This window comes from Geotrypetes seraphini, chromosome 4 (assembly GCF_902459505.1).
Source record: "Geotrypetes seraphini chromosome 4, aGeoSer1.1, whole genome shotgun sequence".
Classification (NCBI taxonomy): domain Eukaryota; kingdom Metazoa; phylum Chordata; class Amphibia; order Gymnophiona; family Dermophiidae; genus Geotrypetes; species Geotrypetes seraphini.
This window is the reverse complement of record NC_047087.1, coordinates 99221217-99243531: the sequence shown is the minus strand read 5'-3', so window position 1 is coordinate 99243531 and position 22315 is coordinate 99221217. Positions and strand designations below refer to the sequence as shown.

The window sequence follows — 22315 nt, the reverse complement described above, 5'->3', positions numbered from 1 at the left end:
TAATAATTCCTAACAAACTGTTTGATTTTGGCTGCCGTCACACACTAGGAAAAAGATTTCAGCATATTGTCCAAAAATGACACCTAGATCTTTTTCTTTGATACTGACTCCTAAGATGAAATCTGACCTCAGATTTGGATTATTTTTTCCCCATGTGCATCACTTTGCATTTGTTCACATTAAATTTAATATGCCAATAGGATGACCACTCTGCCTGCCTCCCAAGGTCATCCTGCAATTTCTTTCAGTCTGCATACAATTTAGCAACTTTGAATAATTTATTGTCATCTGTAAATTTTATGACCTCACTCATTGGCTTCTATCATGGGAGAACAGAGTCCAGGTGGTAGCAGCCAAGACAAACTGATTGTTGGTGGGAACAAACTCAGGGAACCTAGTAGCCTTCGGGTGCCTTGGTGAGTGTATCAGATTTGGTCTAAATGAAGTTCCCCTACAGGACCTGATATCAGCACACATGACTTGACAGCATTATTGGTCAGAGGAAATTTCTGAGCCAACTTCTTTTGGGCTGCTGAAGAACTGGAAGAAGTGACTGTGGCTCTACTAGGGGTCAATAAACCTCATATCAGCTCCAAGAGAAGCAGAGCCCAAGAGAAGCAAGTTCCTCAGCCAAATAAAGAAAGAAAGCCTTGAGCCTTAATTCTGTGATTGAAGATTTTTCTTTTTGAGGCCCGAATAAAGAGACAACTTTTTGTGACTGTTACCAAGTTGTTGTCCTTTTACTTTTATCTGAATTTTGCTAAAGCTAATAGTATCACCCTTGTAGGGCTTTTCCCTGGAGAAAGCACACCAAAGCCAGTATTACCACCAGGTGCAGTCTCTAATGCATGAGCCAAGACCAGCCATGGGACAAGGTGTAGCGTGGGTGGGACTAGGGCGAGGTTATGATTTGGATGTTTTTTTAAAAAATATAATCAAACATTTAAGAATATGTACAGGGCACAATTTGGACATCTGGGGCTAGACCTATTTTAACAACATATAAGTGTCAAAAAGGTGTCCAAACTGACCAGATAACCACTGGAGGGATGAAGGCATGACGCTTTCCATCCCCTAAAGATGTGAATGAAACATTACATACCTGCATAGCTTCAGCTGTTATGGCCAGTCCTAGTAAAGCAGCAAGCAGGTTCTTGGAGTAGCCTGGTGGGTGGTATACTGCATCACAGAGATGGGGACTCAGGTCCATAATTCCACTCTAACCACTATACTTATGGTGGAATTTGTGAGCCTTCCAAACCCCATCCTAATCCCACTGTATCCACATACAGGTGTCACCGGTATAGTGCACAGTTTGAATACAATGGGTTTCGGAGGGCTCACCATACAATTTAAGGGGGCTATGGTGAGATGTGTACCTGGGAGCTTTTATGCAAAGTTTACTGCAGTGCCCCCTAGGGTGCCCCACTGCTCTACGTTGATATCTATGAGGCCAATATACTAAGAATGCTGGTCCTTCCTACATCCTAACAGCTCGTTCTGTGTGTGTGGGGGGGGGAGGGTTCCAAAAATGGTTTAAAAAGATAGACACATTGAGCATCAACACACCCATTTTGGGATAAAAAGCCCCCAAACTCCCAAAACAAACAAAGATAGACGTTTTGCAGTTTTAAAAATGGGCATGTTTAGTACTGGATTTTTGTGGGTGTTTTGTAAAATGTCTAAACTAGGATTTAGAAGTCCTATTGAAAATGCCCCTCCACTGGTGCTACATCTCTATTTTCTTCTACATTTTCCTTTTCTTGATCTCTCAGCTTGTGGGCTAATATAGTATAGGATTTAGGTGTTTGTTTGATGGAAATTTCCTGATGTACTATGTTATGATTCTGTACTTTATCTGTTTGAGTAAATGTGGAAAAAAAAACCAAACAGTAGCCTGCGTTGATAACTCCTTACTATGTTGCCTGCACTGATAACCCCTTAAAATGTCGCCGCTCATTTATTCTCTAGCTGCCCTTGACTTCTTTCTTGGCAGGATGCCCTTTTTCTTGTTTTTCTTTCTAATAGATATTTAGCCCTGAAGCCTGGTGTAAATCCTCATGCCTAACGCTAGCTTTTACAAAGCTGTGGTAGAGGTTTCTACCGCAGGCTGACAAGGTAAATGCTTCAATGCTCATAGAATTCCTATGAGCGTCGAGTGTTTACCTCACTGGCCCAAAGTAGAAACCTCTTCCGCGGCTTTGTAAAAGGAGCCCTACATTAGATGTGGATCAGGCATATTCTGTAACAGTGTTTGCAAATCCTTAGAATGTCCATGTCCCTGCCATGTTCATGCCCCCTTTTCAGAACTGGGCATAAAGTTTTATAGAATCTTTATAGAATAGCGCCTAGCAAAACTAGCACATAAATTCTAATTGTCAAGTTAGCATCCATAATTGACAATTAGTACTCAGTTAACGGCACTAAGTGGTTTATTATTCATTTACAGTAAATTGTGCAGAGAAATTGGATGCACGCCAACATTTCAATATGTAATTTTGAGCGCCTTATGTAGAATCCAGAGGCATGTGTACATTATATTGCAGTATTTGTATATTATTTCCTGTTCCGAGTTTTGAAGAAATCTCTCCATGGACAATGGTTTTCAAGTGATGAAGATATCAAGGAAGCTGTGACATCCTGGTTTCAAGGTCAAATAGAATTCCTTTCAAAGGGGTTAAAGTTATTTCAGGAAAAGTGGATGAAGTGTATGGAGCTATCAGGAGACTATATTGAAAAACAAAACATTTTTTTTTTTTAACTCTCTTTTCTTTCCTACTGAGGTAGATAAATTATTGACCGCCCCTCATATGTACAACTATATATAGATGACTGTTGAAAATTTACCTCCATGTATTATGTAACATCTTCCATGTCTTTAAAAGCTTTGCTTTTTAAGCCTGTGTAGCAAGACATCACAAACTTATCTCTGTGTTCATCATTAGGGAGATTTTGGAGTCCCTGTTCTTAAATTGAACCTGTGTAAACTGAGGTAATAAGTTGGTCCTGCCTGTCATTGGCCAGTGGATATCTATTCCTCTTTTTGAAGGGAAATATGTAAGGTACTGTCTAGGCTGGGTCTGGGGAGTTCAGAGAGAGTTTTGCAGAGAGACTACCAGAAGGCAGAGGTACTGCAGGAGCCCCAGAGGACTCAGAACTGGTAAAGGGTGCTACTTCTCTGACTGACTAAGTCATACCAACCAGGGGAAAGCTGCATTCCCATATGATGGCTAGGCCTAACTGAAGGGTAGGGTTGCTTTAATTGCTTATGAGGCCCTGGACAATGTTGATTCTGTGACTTTCTGTCCTGCAAGCTGCATCTCTCTGTAGGCTATCCTGTGACTGCTCCGGTTGTGGTGGGAACACTGGAGCTATGGCCATGAGAGAAGATTAAAGTCGCAAATGGAGCCATGGCACATATAAAATTTTAGGTCTGTAGCTTGCAGCGGAGAATTTAAAGAGCAGCCACAGTAGCATTGACAGCCTGCACTCTGTCAGCATTAACATTCAACATTACAATATGTTGGCATATCCAGAATGTCAGCAAAGGCTTAAGGGATATTATATTAAACAATCTGACTCTTAGGAATGTCTGCAGATAGGTTGAATGGCCTCCTGCCCATATTTTACATATCAAGCCCAATGTGTGGGAGTATCCTTCAAGCCCTAGACTTTAAAAAGATATAATAAAGATAGGTGCTGGAGCAGAGCACAAGGTACCCAGACAGCCTGTCTCTAAGGGCTTGATGCATAATGCTCCGACGCCATGGTAAAAATTACCATGGTGGGAATGATTTTTCCCCAACAGAGGATGTTCAGCATGAATAGCATGCAAATGAAATACATGATATTCATGTGGAGTAGCGCTGGTAAAAGGGGGAGGAACTGTGGCTGGTGCTTGCTCAGAAGCTCCTCCTCCTCCATAAAAAAAATAACACCCATCACTGTTTTCCTACACACCCAGCTGATTCACAGCTGCCCATGTCAGCTCCGGAGCCATGATCGGCTAATCGGGGCTTCCCCTGCCAGCTCCAAAGCAGGAGCTGGCAAGGGAAGCCCTGATCAGCTAATGTGGAGACCCTAGGGGAGGGACTTAGGTGCCTGAGCCAATCAGGATTTAAGGCCCCTCCCATTCATCACAGGATGTACTGGGAAGGGGAAAAGCCTGCCATTTTGAAGAGGCAGGCCTGCCAACAGGAGATAGAATTTGCTTACCTGTAATGGTAATTTTCTGTGGACTGATGATCATCATCACCACATACATGATGATATCACAGCTGATGGAGCCAACCCAGAAAAATGGCAAGCTCAGAAAAATCTACTAAATATGTCCTGCCACTGTATAACTTTATCCCCACCATTCCCCCCCCCCCTTCAGTTTTTATTTGTCTGCAGTTGCGGTATGGCCCATTTTTCATTTCTTTCCCATCAAAATTTTTTTTATCATTCTCTTTTATTCACAACGCCAGACAAAAAGCCTTGGTTTTAAATGGTGTACACTTTGTACACCTAAGATGTCGATCATAGACCCACATTCAGCTTTTCTCCAGCATTTGGGAGCTACCCACGATGTTAAGACATGTCATAATTTCTCACTTATGCCGCCTAAATTGTTGAAATTAAGACTCCTAAAGTTAAAGGACTATCTTCGGCAGCAGATTGCTTTTACCGAGAGTAGATCAGAAGAACCTCCAGCAAAGATGAGAACATTAACTTCTAAAGACCCTCCAAACTTACCTCAGGAGGAGTCTGTCTCTCCCCAACTGTCTTCTACACATCAAGGACAGCGGGAAAATATGGAACCATCTTTTGACAGTGGCGCCTTCATGGATTATCTTCTGTAGTGACGTTGAAACCGTGTTGACATCACACTCAGTCTTCCCAGCAACGTCTACCTAAGACCTATTTTTAAATGAAAGGGGTTTCTGCACTATGCAGACAGATTTTATGCATGCATGGGAGAGGGATGATAACAAAACTAAGTTGGCTAGGACACAATACAGTGTGTTCAAGGATAGTCTGTTATAACAAAATAGTCTGGATAGTCAAGGATAGTCTGTTTTTTTGTGTTTTCTCAGTGTGTCTTGTCTGTCCTGACTACAGTATAAGAGCAATGGAGCAAGTACTGAGTATTCAAACCAAATGATCTGGTTAACTTTGGGATTTGACCAGATAAATTGTTACTTTTCAAAGCTGGGGCCTGCTCACCAATTAACCTTTACCCATACAACCTCATACAACTTGATGTCTGGTCAAGAGCCAATAGTTATATCTCCTTACCGTCCCATCCCACAGGGAAATAGTCCACGAACATGTTAGGGATGCCATCTTTGCAATCAAGGCCCCAAAGCTGTAGAACTCCCTACCACTATCGTTACAATCACTAACCTCTACCTATAAGTTCAAAGCAAACCTAAGAACATTCCTCTTTACTGATGCATATTATGCCCTTCATCAATACATAACACTAGTGGTTCCCAAACCTGTCCTGGGGGACCTCCAGCCAGTCAGGTTTTCAAGATATCCCTAATGAATATGCATGGGAGAGATTTGCCTGTCACTTCCATTATATGCAAATCTCTCTCATGCATATTCATTATGGATATCTTGAAAACCTGACTGGCTGGGGATCCCCCAGGACAGGTTTGGGAACCACTGTATAACACAAAGGGCATCAAGTAACATGGAACCCTGTTTCCTTTTATACTATGTAATCCATCCTTTTCCTCCCCTTATGCCTGCTTGTTACACCTAACTATGACTATAGCAACCATTGTATGCATCCTACTACACCTAACTATGACTATAGCAACCACTGAATGTATACTACCACACAATAGACTGTAAGCCACCCTCAAGGTGTTTACTAAAGCATGGGTTAGTAAAAACCTAATAAACTTGGAAACTTGGAAAGTAACTGTACAGGGAAGTCATGTTTGACGAACCTACTTCAATTATTTGAGAAAGTGAACAGACAAATTGATAATGGAGAACCGGTGGATATTATATACTTGGATTTTCAGAAAGTGTTCGACAAGGTTCCACAAGTAAGACTTCTCAGGAAACTGCAAGGCCATGGAATAGAAGGAGATATACTAAGATGGATAGGCAAATGGCTGTAGAATAGAAGGCAGAGAGTGGGCATAAATGGGAAGTTCTCAGACTGGGAAAATGTGACTAACGGTGTGCCCCAGGGCTCGGTACTTGGGCCCATCTTATTTAATATTTTCATCAATGACCTAGAGGATGGAACATCTAGTGAGATCATCAAGTTTGCAGATGACACAAAGCTATGCCGGGCAATCAAATTGCAGAAGGACAGTGAGGAACTCCAGAGCGACTTGATTCGATTGGAGAAATGGGCAGATAAATGGCAGATGAAGTTTAATGTGGAAAAATGCAAAGTGATGTACTTAGGCAGAAAGAATAAGGAACACAAGTATAGTACGTCAGGTGCAATTCTGGGAAAAACCGAACAGGAAAAGGACCTGGGTGTATTAATTGATAGGACCCTGAAACCTTCGGTGCAATGTGCAGCGGCAGCGAAGAACGCAAATAAAATGCTAGGCATGATAAAGAAGGGAATCACAAGTAGATCGGAGAAAGTAATAATGCTGCTTTATAGAGCGATGGTCAGACCACACTTGGAATACTGCATCCAACATTGGTCTCCATACCTAAAGAAGGATATAAAACTGCTGGAGAGGGTGCAGAGAAGAGCAACAAAGCTAGTGAAAGGTATGGAGAACCTGGATTACGAGGAACGACTTAAGAGACTGGGGTTGTTCTCCCTTGGGAAGAGGAGACTGCGAGGGGATCTGATCGAGACTTTCAAAATACTGAAAGGAATCGACAAAATAGAGCAGGAAAAACATTTATTTACAATGTCCAATGTGACACGGACAAGAGGGCATGGACTGAAGCTGAGGGGGGACAGGTCCAGGAAAAATATCAGGAGCTTCTGTTTCACGCAACTAGTGGTGGACACCTGGAATGCTCTCCCAGAAGAGGTAATTGCAGAATCCACCGTTCTAGGATTTAAGGGTAAGCTAGATGTACATCTCCTTATGAGTTGCATAGAGTGATACGGGTAATGGTAAACTAGATGCACATCTCCTTATGAGAAGCATAGAGTGATATGGGGACTAAAACTATGCCAGGGTACACCTGGCGGGGCCTCCGCATGTGCGGATCGCCGGACTTGATGGACCTAGGGTCTGATCTGGAGATGGCAATTCTTATGTTCTTAATACAAGATAAAACTATTAACTTCCAAATTGCGAATAAATAAGAAAGGTGTGATTGGAGATATGCTGGGGCACCATTTTCTTTTAACTGGATAGTTCCAATATTCAGCACTATCCAGTTAAAGAAAGCCATTGAAGTCAGATTGCACAAATAGGCAGGTCCAAGTTAACTGGATAAGTTGTCCAATAGCGTTAACCTACAATGTTTATCTCTCAATATTTGGATTAAACACCACTGAATACTGCCCGTGTATGTTACTATGTTGCACCTCATTAAGAATGGCACACTTGCATTCCCATGACAGAATAAACAGCTCTGATCCTGTGTTAATACAGAAAACAAGAGATTGCCAATAAAAGAATGAGTCATATTGCCATTTTGCTGTTTGTGTGTGCTTAGGGTGAATCAAGTATAATCAACAACCCAACATTCTCTCAATGGGCCACGACAGTAAAACCATATTCATATTAATCTGCAGAGCCCCCTCCTCCCCAATGTCAATGCTCGATGAACTATTAACTATGATAAGCAACCTTTCAGTCAAATACAAACAAATTATCATCCTAGGAGACTTTAATTTTGCAGAATACCCAGAAATCACCGGTGCACCAAGGGAATTCACAAAGACACCGTTTGACCTTGGTTTCATCCAACAAGTCCATTCCCCCACTCACTCTTCCGGGAATACTCTAGACCTGATCTTCATCTGAAAGGTCTGCTACTCGATAACAAACCAACCCCGCTGACTAACTTTGAGGTCCCCTGGACTGACCACCACGTACTCTCATTTAACATACACACTAAGACCAAAGGGCCTGCAGAAAACACTGCATCACACAAAACAACCACACTCGACCCAAAGTCAGTCAACCTTCACGATTTATCAATTGACATCTCCTCACTTGACCTAAACACAGGCCCCACGACCAATTCACTAGAGGAAAAGACACAGTGTGGCACTCTGGCATAAAGTCACTCTATGAAAAATTAGCTAAAGTCAAAGAAGTCAAAAACAAACACAAGATCTTTCTCATCACCCTGGTTCATAGAAAACCTGAGAGAACTAAAACGGAAAGTCAGGAAAGCTGAAAAAACCTGGTGCAAAACATACAACGCTGAGGATAAAGCTATCTGGAAAACCCTCTTGAAAGTATACAACTAGCAACACTCGAAACAAAAAAGGCAAACGTCACGTCAATGAAGCCCTGCCCTGCACTGAAGTTTAAGTTAAGTCTTTTAATTTTTTTCAGCACCTCCTCAAGTGCAAGTTGTTTTCACGCTTGCACGAAACTATGCGGAGGACAACAGCTGGCAGCAGTGGATCTGGGACAGTGCCTGCGGCCTCACATTTAAGCTCTTTTGGAAGGGAGGATGTTTTCAGCTGGTGAGGCTTAGGGATTTCTACCATCACAGGTATGTCATTTACTTTGGAGGGGGGGGGGGGAGGGCAGAAGGTGGAAATTAAATTTAGGTTTGCATTAGTTGGGGGGGGAAAGAGATAATATTTGGAAGCCACCCACTTTGGTCTTGGGCCAGCCGTACATCAGCTATCGTACTACACTACTGGTCTGAAGTTTAGCTGTAGTCTTGAAACAAACAAGAGGCTTTTCTAAACTGTTTCAGTGGAAGAACATAAAGGGCCATATTCAGTAAATGGTGCCCAAAGTTAGACAGGTTCAAAAAGACCTGCTCCCTTATCTCTAAATTTACACACAGAACCCTGGGCTTTCTCTTTTATGGAGATTATAGAATATTTGTTGTTCATTATTTGCATAAGGGTGGCTAATCAGTCTGTGGGAACCTCCAGTGATTAGGAGATTCACCAGGGTATATCCACAATACATGTGCACCCTACAGCGCACTGCCAGATCTACCCACAAACATCATCTGTCGCCAACACGTGTATTTTTACAGTATATATCTAAATACTTTTTTAACTCCAAGAGTACTGTGTGCAAATATAAAAGTGAGATATCAAAATTACTTTCAAACATATTAATCACTAGACCAGGGGTCTCCAAAGCCCCTCCTCGAGGGCCGAATCCAGTCAGGTTTTCGAGATTTCCCCAATGAATATGCATTGAAAGCAGTACATGCACATAGATCTCATGCATATTCATGTATCATGGTGAAAGAGAAATTCCCAACTGTGAGTAATATATCATTTTGAAAGGGAACTTATCTCAAAGTGTCCGCAAATGTTCCAACATTTCCTTCAGGGGGTGCCTTGTCCGATTGCCCTACAGACTACCCTGTTTCGTAACCTTCTTTAGGGGCAAACTCAGGGGCACATCACAGTGCGTCTTTTTGTGGGTAGACCCGATAGTACGCTGTAGGGTGCACATGTATTGTGGATTTATCCTAGTGAATCTCCTAATCGCTGAAGGAGGTTCCCACAGACTGATTAGCCACCCGCATGCAAATAATGAACAACAATTATTCTATAATCTCCATAAAATAATAGGCTGTATTCTTATCATTACTATTGTGTATTTCACTTATTGTCCAGTTTTTCTCTTCCGTGGAAACCGCCTAGAATTCTTTTGATTAAGATGGTATAGAAAAATAGTTATGTTATGTTAAAAGAGTAAGCCCAGAGTTCTGTGTGTAAATTTAGAGATACGGGAGCAGGTCTTTTTGAAACTGTATATCATAGTTTGACCCCTCCGAAACAATATTGGACTTTATACATTGTTGGATTGAAAGTCTGCCCAAAGTTAGACATCATTAAGATCCGCACTAAGTTCCAGTTCTAGAAAGATCACTTAGCACTAAGCAACCTTTACAGAATAGAGCTTAAAGCGGATTCCTCTAACTAACTTTGGGCATGAGGACTTATGCCTTGTCACACATAGGGTTTGACTGATCAGGATATGCTTCCTTCCTCCGGATTTTCCCATTAGCCAAGGTCAACCAAGAATAGCTATTTTGAATAAGATTAGGACAAAGATCTTTATTAGGAAAAACAGGAGCCTCATTCTATAGATTTCAAGTAGAATACAGTTTAAAGATGCCCCTTTTCTCAAGAAATTTTAGGGACTTAAGTGTTGTTAACACTTCAAGCCCAGCCACCCCCCCACCCTGCCCCCACCCCCAAAAAACCCCCAACAAAACACTAGGCTTGACTTAAATAGTCCTATTCCCTCTTCAGTATTTCCGCAAGAGACACTGGAAAAAGAATGGGTGAAATGTCTTCTTTTTGGCTTTTGTGAACCTCAAAAGGGCCTTCCTACCCCCTCTTTACTGATTTCTCAGCATGCACTTAGGCAAACAGTTTATAACAATCCTTTTCAGTCCCAGACTCTTCTCCAAACAAAGGAAAAATCCAGACATGGATTCAACAATAGCCCACCAGGACTGGACAGCTACCTCCCTTGCAATGTTTTATTTGGTCACGTGACTAGCCTTAGGCAAAATGAACTTAAAATGTTCTCAAATCCTAGATTGAAATATAGTCAAAAGAAATAATAAAGACTTATCTCTGTGTAAGTCTTCATCTATTGCTTTGGGACAGTTCTTCCACACCTTGCTTCCTGGCCTTGTCCACGTCTGTGTCCTGAGGCCCTTCCTCAGCATTTGAGCAATTTTTAGCATTTCCACCTCCATGAGTTGGGGGCTCTTCCTTCATCTTCCTCCTCTATAACTATCTACGGTATGAATTCCTATGAGCGTCAGAGCTGTTACCACCATGACCAGCGCTAAAAACCACACTACGGTTTTGGAAAAAAAAAGGGGGGTTTGTTTTCAGGCACCACTGTATAGGCTACACTGCCCTTTGTTTGACAGCTAGAAGCTTAGGGAATCTTAAAACCCCACCTTTAGGTATCTTCTCTGTTTCTTAGGGGGCTTATTCAGCTAAAACTTGGTGTAAATCTCATACCCAATTGCCATCAGTCAGACACACAAATCCAAGTATTCTATAACAATCAAAAGAGTTACTGTTATCAATTGCACTTTGGACTCAGCTGTTTCCTCTACTGAGAAAATAGTCAGAGGGCCAAGAGTTGTGATTGAGACTCCAGGATTGTGATCCTCTGGCCTACTGGATTTCTCTGGTCCCGACCTGCACCCAGGTCATGAGGTATTAACTGAAAAAACTGCCCCATTTAGAAATAATTTTTTGTAAGCCTTGGTTGCAATGCCTCAACCTGATGAGCTGGCCAAGCCCTGCAAACTTCATGTGGGCTACATATAGAAATAAAACAAAACAAAATAAATAAGGTGATACCATGTGTGAAGGGAAGGAATATAAAGGTTGGGTTATACTACCGTCCTCCAGGGTGATGATGATGAAGAACTGAAAGAAATCTCGGTGAATCTGGAAGATGTACTGAGCCAAATTGACAAGTTAAAAAGTGATAAATCGCCAGGACCGGATGGTATATATCCCAGGGTACTAAAAGAACTCAAACATGAAATTGATGACCTGCTATTAGTGATCTGTAACCTGTCGCTAAAAATCATCTATAGTACCTGAAGATTGGAGGGTGGCCAATGTTATGCCAGTTTTTAATAAGGGCTCTAGGGGAGATCCCCTAGACCGGTTCGCCTCACTTCGGTGCCAGGCAAAATGGTAGAAATGATTTTAAAAAATAAAATTGTAGAACACGTAGACAAACATGATTTAATGATGCAGAGTCAGCATGGGTTCAGCCAAGGGAGATCTTGCCTCACAAATTTGCTTGACTTCTTTGAAGGTGTGAATAAACATGTGGATAAAGGTGAACCGGTTGATAGAAACATAGAAATAGACGGCAGATAAGGGCCACGGCCCACCAAGTCTGCCCACCCCAATAACCCTCCCCTACCTTTCTCTGTGAAGAGATCCCACGTGGCGATCCCATTTTGACTTAAAATCAGGCACGCTCCTGGCCTCGACCACCTGCAGTGGAAGATTATTCCAGTGATCAACCACCCTCTCGGTGAAGAAGTATTTCCTGGTGTCACCGTGTAGTTTTCCGCCCCTGATTTTCCACGGATGCCCTCTTGTTGCCATGGGGCCTTTGAAAAAGAAGATATCCTCCTCCACCTCTATACGGCCCGTGAGATATTTGAACGTCTCGATCATGTCCCCCCTCTCTCTGTGTTCCTCGAGAGAGTATAGCTGCAATTTTTTCAGCCTTTCCTCATACGGGAGATCCTTGAGCCCCGAGACCATCCGGGTGGCCATACGCTGGACCGACTCAAGTCTCAGCACATCTTTGCGGTAATGCGGCCTCCAAAATTATACACAGTACTCCAGATGGGGTCTCACCATGGATCTGTACAATGGCATAATGACTTCGGGCTTCCGGCTGACGAAACCCCTATGTATACAACCTATGATTTGTCCACTTGCTTGGCAGTCTTCATGTCCTCACTGATGATCACCCCTAAGTCACGTTCTGCTACAGTCCTTTGTAGGATTTTACCATTAAAGGCGTACGTTTTGCTGGATTTTGGCTGCCCAGGTGCATGACTTTACATTTTTCGGTATTGAAACTGAGTTGCCAGGTCCTGGACCAGTGCTCCAGTAGGAGTAGGTCATGTACCATACTGTCAGGCATTGAGTTTCCATCTGGCCCTGTGCTTTGGTCTGACGTGTTCCTGCCTACTACATTGCATAGTTTGGCGTCATCGGCGAATAGCGCTATTTTACCTTGAAGTCCCTCAGCCAAGTCCCTTATGAAGATGTTGAATAGGATCGGGCCCAAGACCGAGCCCTGTGGCACACCACTGATCACCTCCGTCTTTTCGGAGGGGGTGCCGTTCACCATCACCCTCTGCAGCCTACCTCCAAGCCAGTCCCTAACCCATGCTGTCAATGTGTCTCCTAATCCTATAGAGCTCATCTTGTTCAACAACCTGCGGTGTGGCACGCTATCGAATGCTTTGCTGAAATCCAAGTATACGATGTCTAGGGACTCCCCAACATCCAGTTTCCCTGTCACCCAGTCAAAGAAGCTGATTAGGTTAGATTGGCAGGACCTCCCCTTAGTAAAGCCATGTTGACACGTATCTCATAGATTCTCCTCGTCTAAGATCGTATCCAATTGGCGTTTGATTAGAGTTTCCATTAGCTTGCTCACTATTGATGTGAGACTCACTGGTCTGTAGTTAGCAGCCTCCGTCCTGCATCCTTTTTTGTGGAGTGGAATGGCGTTAGCCGTTTTCCAGTCCAATGGGACTTTACCTGTACTAAGGGAGAGATTGAAGAGCGCAGATAGCGGTTCCGCCAAGACGTCACTTAATTCCCTGAGTACCCTGGGATGTAGGTTGTCTGGTCCCATTGCTTTGTTAACCTTGAGATTAGATAGTTCAAAGTGGACAGTGCTGGGTGTAAACTCGAAATTTCGAAATGGGTCTGCAGAGCTATCCCTTGTCTGCAACTGAGGGCCAGATCCCGGCGCCTCACGGGTGAAGACTGAGCAGAAGTATTCATTTAATAGTTCAGCCTTTTCAGAGTCCGATTCTACATATTTCCCGTCTGGTTTCTTAAGGCGTACTATCCCGCCTGTGTTTCTGTTTCTATCACTAATATACCTGAAGAGGGGTTTATTGCCCTTCTTGATGTTCTTCGCTAGATTCTCCTCCATTCTAAATTTGGCCTCTTTGACCTTTGTTTTGACTGCTCTTACTTGGCCAGATAGTCTTCCCTAGAGTCCTGCTTCCCTGATTGTTTATAAGATATGAACGCTCTTTTCTTTTCTTTTATGAGGTCTGAGATCTCTGCAGAGAACCACTGTGGCTTATTGTTTCTTCGCCGTTTACTTACCAATTTAATAAAGCGGTTGGTTGCTTCTAGTATGGTAGCTTTTAGAGTTGACCACAATACTTCCACATTATCTGTTTCTGCTCGGTTATGCAGCGCCTGATGGATGAAATCCCCCATGCCCTCGAAGTTGGCGTCCTTGAAGCTGAGGACCTTGGTTAATGTGTTAGATTTTGTGAAACCTTTCCTGAGATTGAACCATACCATGTTGTGGTCACTGGAGGCCAACCTGTCGCCCACCGAGACCTCTGTGACACTTTCTCCATTGGTAAGTATCAGGTCCAGTATTGCCCGATCCCTTGTTGGCTCCAATACCAGTTGCCTGAGTCATGCTCCCTGAATAGAGTTTAATAGACTTCTGCTGCTGTTGGACGCAGAGGAAAGTGTGGTCCAGTCCACATCAGGCATATTGAAATCACCTATCAATACAGTGTCCCCACGCAAGGTGATATTCTCTATATCCTCGATTAATTTCATATCCAGGTCATCCTGCTGTCATGGGGGTCTGTATACTACACCAAGATACAGGCATTTGTCCTTCCCCCTAGCCAGATTCACCCAAAGGGATTCCCCTGTGTACCTGACATCTGCGATTCTGGTGACTTTAATGTCATCTTTGGTATATAGTGCTACCCCTCCTCCCAATTTGCCCTCCCTGTTTCGGCGAAGCAAGTTGTAACCCGGTATGACCATGTCCCAGCCATGGGAGTCCGTGAGCCAGGTCTCGGATATCGCCACTACATCTAGGTTGGCGTTCCTCATTTCCGTCTCTAATTCCAGGATTTTATTTCCCAAGCTGTGAGCGTTGACGTACATAGCCCTCCATGTTATATGTTTGCTATGATTCTGTGGGGATATTCCCGCTTGATCTACTTTGACCTCCTTAGTGCAATTTGCTATGTGTGTACTAGACCCAGAGTTACAGCGTGAACTTGTCCCAGGCTCGGAAATGTGTATACGATCCCTCGACCCAGAATTACAATGTGAACCTAGCCCAGTTTCGGCAATGTGTGTCCCCATCCCATATAGTGTATCTAGATTATCAGAAAGCTTTTAATAAAGTTCCTCACAAGAGGCTCCTAACAAAATTAGAGAGTCATGGGATAGGTGGCAAAGTACAGTTGTGGATTAGGAATTGGTTATCGGATAGAAAACAGAGAGTAGAGTTAAATGGTCATTTTTCTCAATGGAAGAGAGTAAACAGTGGAGTGCCGCAGGGGTCTGTACTGGGACCAGTGCTATTTAATTTATTTATAAATGATCTGGAAATTGGAATGACGAGTGAGGTGATTAAATTTGAAGATGACACTAAACTGTTCAAAGTTGTTAAAACGCATGCGGATTGTGATAAATTGCAGGTGGACCTTAGGAAATTGGAAGACTGCGCGTCCAAGTGGCAAATACAATTTAATGTGGATAAATGCAAGGTGATGCACATTGGGAAGAATAACCTGCATCACAGTTACCGCATGCTAGGGTCCACCTTGGGGGTTAGCCCCCAAGAAAAGGATCTGGGTATCATTGTAGACAATACGATGAAAACTTCCGTCCAATGTGCGGCGGTGGCCAAAAAAGCAAACAGGATGCTGAAAATTATTAAAAATGGGATGGTTAACAAGACTAAGAATGTCATAATGCCCCTGTATCGCTTTGTGGTTCGACCTCATTTGGAGTATTGCATTCAATTCTGGTCTCCTTATCTCAAGAAAGATATAGTGGCACTAGAAAAGGTTCAAAGAAGAGCGACCAAGATGGTAAAGGGGATGGAACTCCTCTTTTATGAGGAAAGACTAAAAAGGTTAGGGCTCTTCAGCTTGGAAAAGAGACGACTGAGGGGAGATATGATTGAAGTCTACAAAATCCTGAGTTGAGTAGAACGGGTATAAGTGGATAGATTTTTCACTCCGTCAAAAATTACAAAGACGAGGGTACACTCTATGAAGTTACAGGGAAATACTCTTAAAATCAATAGGAGGAAATTTTGTTTTCACTCAGAGAATAGTTAAGCTTTAGAAGGCGTTGCCAGAGGATGTGGTAAGAGCGAATAGCGTAGCTGGTTTTAGAAAGGTTTGGAAAAGTTCCTGGAGAAAAAGTCCATTGTCTGTTATTGAGAAAGACACGGGGGAAGCCACTGCTTGCCCTGTATTGGTAGCATGGAATATTGCTACACCTTGGGTTTTGGCAAGGTACTAGTGACCTGGATTGGCCACCATGAGAACGGACTACTGGGCTTGATGGACCATTGGTCTGACCCAGTAAAGCTATTCTTATGTTCTTTTCTTATTGGCCTAAATGCATTTTTTAAAATTAGCTTTCAAAAATAATCCTTCTTAAGGTCAACATTTGCTTATTTCTGATCTGAAGAAGGATTACCCAAAAGTTAATCAAAAATTAATTGAGTCTAATAAAAAAAATGGTATCACCTTGTTTCCTTTATGTTTTGTTTCATTTCTATATATTACCCTTAGGAGTTCAGTAAACAGTAGCAGCACAGCAAATGCACATATATCAGGCCTACAAATGCTTTATAATTTTTTTTATTTCCTCCACAACAGAAGTCCCAATTAACATCTACAATAACCCCTCCCCAAAGCTACCCTCCTAGAGAATGACATGGGGACAAATTTTTCCCCGTCCCCCCGGGAGCTCATTTTCCCATTCCGTCCTGGCGAGTTATTTTCCTGTCCCTGCCCCACACCTGCAAGCTCTGGCCTCATCTGCATAAGCCTCAAACACTGTAAAATCATAAGTCTTCGAGGCATGTGTGGTTAAGGCAGAGCTTACAGGAATGGAGCAGGGACAGGGACAGCAGCAAAATTTGTGGGAACGGGACGGGGAACTTGAGCTCCTGCAGGGGCAGGGACAGATTTGTCTCCATGTCATTCTCTACCTCCTACCACAAAAAGCCACAAGTTCATTAGTGTTTAATAAATCAGTAAGGCAGTGCAGCATGAAATGCATTTTGAGATTAGTTCATCTTCTAAAATCAGTTTATTTAACAGTGCAGTGGCTGATACTAGGGTCCACCTTGAGGCCTGGGGTGACCTCCCCCTGACACTGATGGGCCATATATCTTTAATACACACGGTGATTTTCCCGCGTTGATTGTATGTGTTACAAACTTTGCCACTTTGTTGAAGAGAGAGCTTACGCGTTTGCGCCGTTTATTGTCACGTTTCTGCTGGAATTCACATAAGCCGAAAGTTCGCTTTCAATATTTGGTGGGTGGCTGGACACGGAGGGGCCTCGGACTCCCCGATTTTGGCCTTTACAATGAAGCCTGTTTACTCAGGCATCTGAAAGACTGGTTGCTAGGTGAACACCAGCATACTCCTTTGGATTTTAAACGTGCTTTCTACGTTCCTCATTCTTTGTCTAGCCTCTTACATTTGCCTACTAAGGAACTTCCCACTGAGTTCCGTGCGTGTGTTCTTTTAAAATCTAGGCGTGCTATGTGGGGGAGCTTGATTGGAAGATTGGGAGGGGACCCACGTATGTCGAATCAACTACCTCTCTGTGGGAACTTAGCCTTACCGCCGGGCCAGAATAACCCTGCTTTTCTTAGTTGGGCTGCTTGCGGATTTAGTCTCGTGGAACATCTGTTGACTGCGGAGGACTGTTTGTAACCCCTTGCTGCTTTTGGGGATTGTTTGGGTGGGTGCTGGGGGTGATACTTTTACCTATTGTCAAGTTAAACATTATATTCTTTCTCTTCCGCAGGACCGGCTTGCACAACCGATAGGGCGAGCACCTTTGGGCTTTCTTTGAAGGGATGGCAGTTCGTTCTATTTCGGTGTCGGCGTTGTATAGGGCCCTTTCGGAGTTTATTGGCCCCAAAGATGTATCACGGATTCAAGAGAGCTGGGATCGTGAACTTCACATGGATCTTAGCAATTGGGATATTCTGCGTGCCCTGCGGAGGGGTCCCAAGCTTGATAACAGGAGCAGTGTATCGCAAGTGATATGTTAGAGTGATCTATAGGGCTTATTATACTCAAGTCCAATTGCATAAAATAGGAGGCATTGACTCGCCCCTCTGCCTGAAATGTGGCCGGGATTCCAGTACTTTAGCTCATTCCTTTTGGGATTGTTGGACTATACAAGTGTTTTTGAAGTCTATAGTTCATTACTTCTGAGACTTATTTTTGAGACCAATTGTGGGTACCGTGGAGCATTTGGTCCTTGGCCTGCCTGGGGCTTTTTGTGGCCTTCCTAAGGAGGATCCCCTCTGGTTTTGTAAGGTGTGTCTTCTTGCTCGCAAATGCATTTTGTAATCCTGGACTGTTTCTGAGCCTCCTTCTTTTTGGACTGGAGACTCTGGTGCATAATTTAGCCATGTGGGAGGCTTGAGAGGCGGTTAGTCGCCCTCATAGAAACATAGAAGATGACAGAAGAAAAGGGCTATAGCCCATCAAGTCTGCCCACTCTGCTTACCCACTCCCTGTCTATGCCCTAATGACCCAATTTCCTTATCTTGACCCTCGTAGGGATCCCACATGGGTATCCCATTTATTCTTAAAGTCTGGCACGCTGTCTGCCTCGATCACCTGCACTGGAAGCTTGTTCCAATGATCAACCACTCTCTCTGTGAGGAAATACTTTCTAGTGTCGCCATGAAATTTTCCGCCCCTGAGTTTGAGCGGGTGCCCCCTTGTGGCCGAGGGTCCCTTGAGAAAGAAAATATCATCTTCCACTTCGAAATGTCCTGTGAGGTACTTAAATGTTTCGATCATGTCTCCCCTCTCCCTATGTTCCTCGAGAGTGTAGAGCTGCAATTTGTTCAGTCTCTCTTCGTACGAGAGACCCTTGAGCCCCGAGATCATCCTGGTGGCCGTCCGCTGAACCGATTCAATTCTGCGCACATCTTTACTGTAATGTGGCCTCCAGAATTGCACACAGTACTCCAGATGAGGTCTCACCATGGCCCTGTACAATGGCATTATGACTTCAGGCTTTCGGCTGACGAAACTTCTATTGATACAACCCAATATCTGCCTTGCCTTAGATAAAGCCTTCTCCACTTGATTGGCAGTTTTCATGTCTGCACTGATGATTACTCCTAAATCTCGTTCTGCTGAAGTCCTAGTTAAAGTTTCTCCGTTCAAGAAGTACGTCCTGCATGGATTTCCGCTTCCGAGGTGCATGACCTTACATTTCTTAGCATTGAAGCCTAGCTGCCAGGTTGAGGATCAACTTTCCAATGTAAGCAGGTCCTGCGCCATATAATTCTATTCACTTACTATATTACATAGTTTGGCGTCATCGGCAAATAGTGTTATTTTACCTTGAAGCCCTTGAGTCAGATCCCCTATGAATATGTTGAAAAGGAGTGGACCCAGGACCGAGCCCTGTGGCACTCCACTGGTCGCCTCCGATGTTTTAGAGAGGGTACCATTAACCACCACCCTCTGAAGTCTGCCACTCAGCCAATCATTGACCCATGTAGTTAGTGTCTCTCCTAACCCATCGATTCCATCTTGCTTAGCAGCCTGCGGTGTGGGACACTGTCAAAAGCTTTACTGAAGTCCAGGTACACGACGTCCAAAGACTCTCCCAAGTCCAACTTTCTTGTTACCCAGTCAAAGAAGCTGATGAGATTGGATTGGCAGGACCTACCCTTGGTGAATCCATGCTGACTGGGATCCCGAAGATTCCCTTCATTCAAGATCGTGTCCAATTTGCTTTTAATTAGTGTTTCCATGAGTTTGCACACTATTGGTGTGAGACTCACCGGTCTATAATTCGCAGCCTCTGCCCTGCAACCCTTTTTATGCAGAGGAACGACATTAGCTAATTTCCAGTCCAGGGGAACTTTCCCCTTACTTAGAGAGAGATTGAATAGCTCAGCCAACGGTTTCGCCAGGACATCGCTCAATTCTCTGAGCACTCTTGGGTGCAAATTGCTGGTCCCATGGCTTTGTTCACCTTGAGTCTTGCCAGTTCACTGTAAACTTCACCTGGTGTGAACTCAAAATTCTGAAACGGGTCTTCTGTGCTTTGTGTTGCCTTCAACTGCGGACCGTGTCCCGGTGCCTCACAGGTGAAGACTGAGCAGAAGTACCATATTCATTCAGTAGTTCGGCTTTATCAGAATCTGCTTCCACGTAACTTCCATCCGGTCTTCTAAGGCGTACTATCCTGCCTGTGTTCCTTTTTCTGTCACTAATATACCTGAAGAAGGATTTGTCCCCCTTTTTAATGTTTTTTGCCAGAATTTCTTCCACTTGAAGTTTTGCCTCCCTAACTGCCATTTTGACCGCTGTAGACCTGGTCCTATATTCTACCTTTGCCTCGCTTTTCTCCGTGCGCTTGTAGGAGAGAAACGCTTTTTTCTTCTCCTTAATGAGGTGCGAGATCTCCGCGGTGAACCATTGGGGTTTATTGTTTCTTTGTCGTTTATTTACTGATTTTATGAAGCGGCTAGTTGCTTCATGTATGGTTGATTTCAGTGTTAACTACTTAGCTTCTACATCATCGGTCTCCGCTTGGTCCTGCAGCATCCGATGGACGAAATCTCCCATGCGTACGAAGTCTGTGCCCCGGAAATTGAGTACCTTTGTTTTCGTGTTTGATCTAGGGAAGCCTTTCCTAAGGTTGAACCATACTATGTTGTAGTCGCTGGAGGCTAGCGTATCTCCTACTGAGACCTCTGAGACGCTTTCCCCGTTGGTGAGTACCAGGTCGAGGATCGCCTGGGCCCTAGTGGGCTCCGTTACCATTTGTTTGAGATGTGCTCCCTTTATGGAGGTTAAGAGCCTCTTGCTACCGCTGATTGTCGCTGAAAATGAGTTCCAGTCTGCATCAGGCATATTGAAGTCCCCTAGCAGTACAGCTTCTCCTCGTAGAGTGATATTCTCTATGTCTTCAATTAATTCTGCGTCCATGTCTTCCAGTTGTCTTGGGGGTCTGTATACCACACCTAGATACAGGCATTTTTCTCTGCCTCTTGCCAGGTTTATCCAGAGGGACTCCCCGGTGTACTTGACATCTGTGATCCTGGTGGTTTTGATGTCCTCTTTAATGTATAGAGCTACCCCCCTCCTAACATGCCCTCTGTGTCCTGACGAAATAGATTGTAGCCCGGTATAGCCATATCCCATCCATATGAGTCCGTGAACCAAGTTTCAGATATTGCCACCACATCTAGGTCGGCATTCCTTATTTCAGCCTCCAATTCTAGAATTTTGTTACCTAAACTGTGTGCATTGACATACATGGCCCTCCATATCTTGTGTTTGCTAAGTCCCTGTGAGGCGTATCCTACTCGAGTCGGTGTGACTCCTAAAGAACTGTTTGCAATGTGGGTACTTACCTTGGACATGGAAGCGAAGTTTCGACTCACCTCATCAGGATAATTTCTTTCTGCACTAAAATGTGAATGGGTACCCTCCTCCGACTTACCTAGTTTAAAGCCCTGTGAAGCAGGCGGGCTAGTCGGTGTCCGAAGACGTTCTTACCCCTACTGGTCAGATGGAGTCCGTCTGGTCCCTGAAGTCCTTGTAGCGCTTCCCCATGGTTTAGGAATCCGAAGTTCATATCCCGGCACGATCCCTGTAGCCACTCATTCGTCCTCAGGATACGTTCATCTCTGGCTCTTCCCTTGCCTCTAACTGGGAGGATCGATGAGAAAACCATCTGTGCTCCTGTCCACTTCAGCCTCTCACCCAGTGCTCCAAAGTCTCTGGTGATGGTCTCCGGTGTGTTCCTGGCAGTGTCGTTGGTTCCTATGTGGACAAGAAGCATAGGAAAGTGTTCTCGGGGCGTGAGTAGTCTTTCCAGACTGCGGTGACATCTCGTATTCTGGCTCCAGGCAGACAGCAGACCTCCCTAGATTGCATATCCGGTCTGCAAATTGGTCCCTCGGTGCCCTTCAGCATGGAATCCCCGATGACTATTACTCTGCGCTTTTTTGGGGGGAGCCGGTCAGTTGTCCCTGGAAATGGAGCTGTGTGTTGGGCCTGCTCCTGTTCCTGATCGGCAGTTCCTTCCTGAAGAATCTGGAATCTGTTCCGCAGGGTGAGTTGAGGGGTTGATGTATAGCTGCCCTGTTTGTAAGAAGAAGGAGAAGATGAAGAGATTGAAAAAGGGGGGGGGGTCTCCTATGTTTGCCCGTGGAGGAGGTCACCATTTGCCAGGAGTCAGTGCCACTAGCCATTTCCTATATCCCAATTGTTGGTTTCAAAGCTGATGATTTGGGCGTCTCGAGGATGGACTTGTCATGGGCCTGCTCGGTGATTTGGGACAGCCGGTGTCGCTATATGCTTGTGTGGGGAGTCTATTTGGCTTCCTTATCTCCTCAAGGTTGCAGTCTCCTTT

The 22315-nt window shown here is 44.1% G+C and overlaps 1 protein-coding gene across 2 annotated transcripts in view; it reads right to left on the bottom strand.

The window, feature by feature from the left end:
- Nucleotides 1–22315, bottom strand: part of ST3GAL6 (ST3 beta-galactoside alpha-2,3-sialyltransferase 6) — a 235045-nt gene that overhangs the window by 185153 nt on the left and 27577 nt on the right. The window contains exon 1 of one of the 2 annotated variants that reach the window (XM_033941154.1): nt 4738–4796. The exons of the other annotated variant lie outside the window; for it this stretch is intronic. The gene's annotated coding sequence lies outside the window, so the exon portion shown is untranslated. Of the gene's footprint in view, nt 1–4737; nt 4797–22315 lie in introns of those variants that run through there. 2 annotated transcript variants of the gene reach the window in all.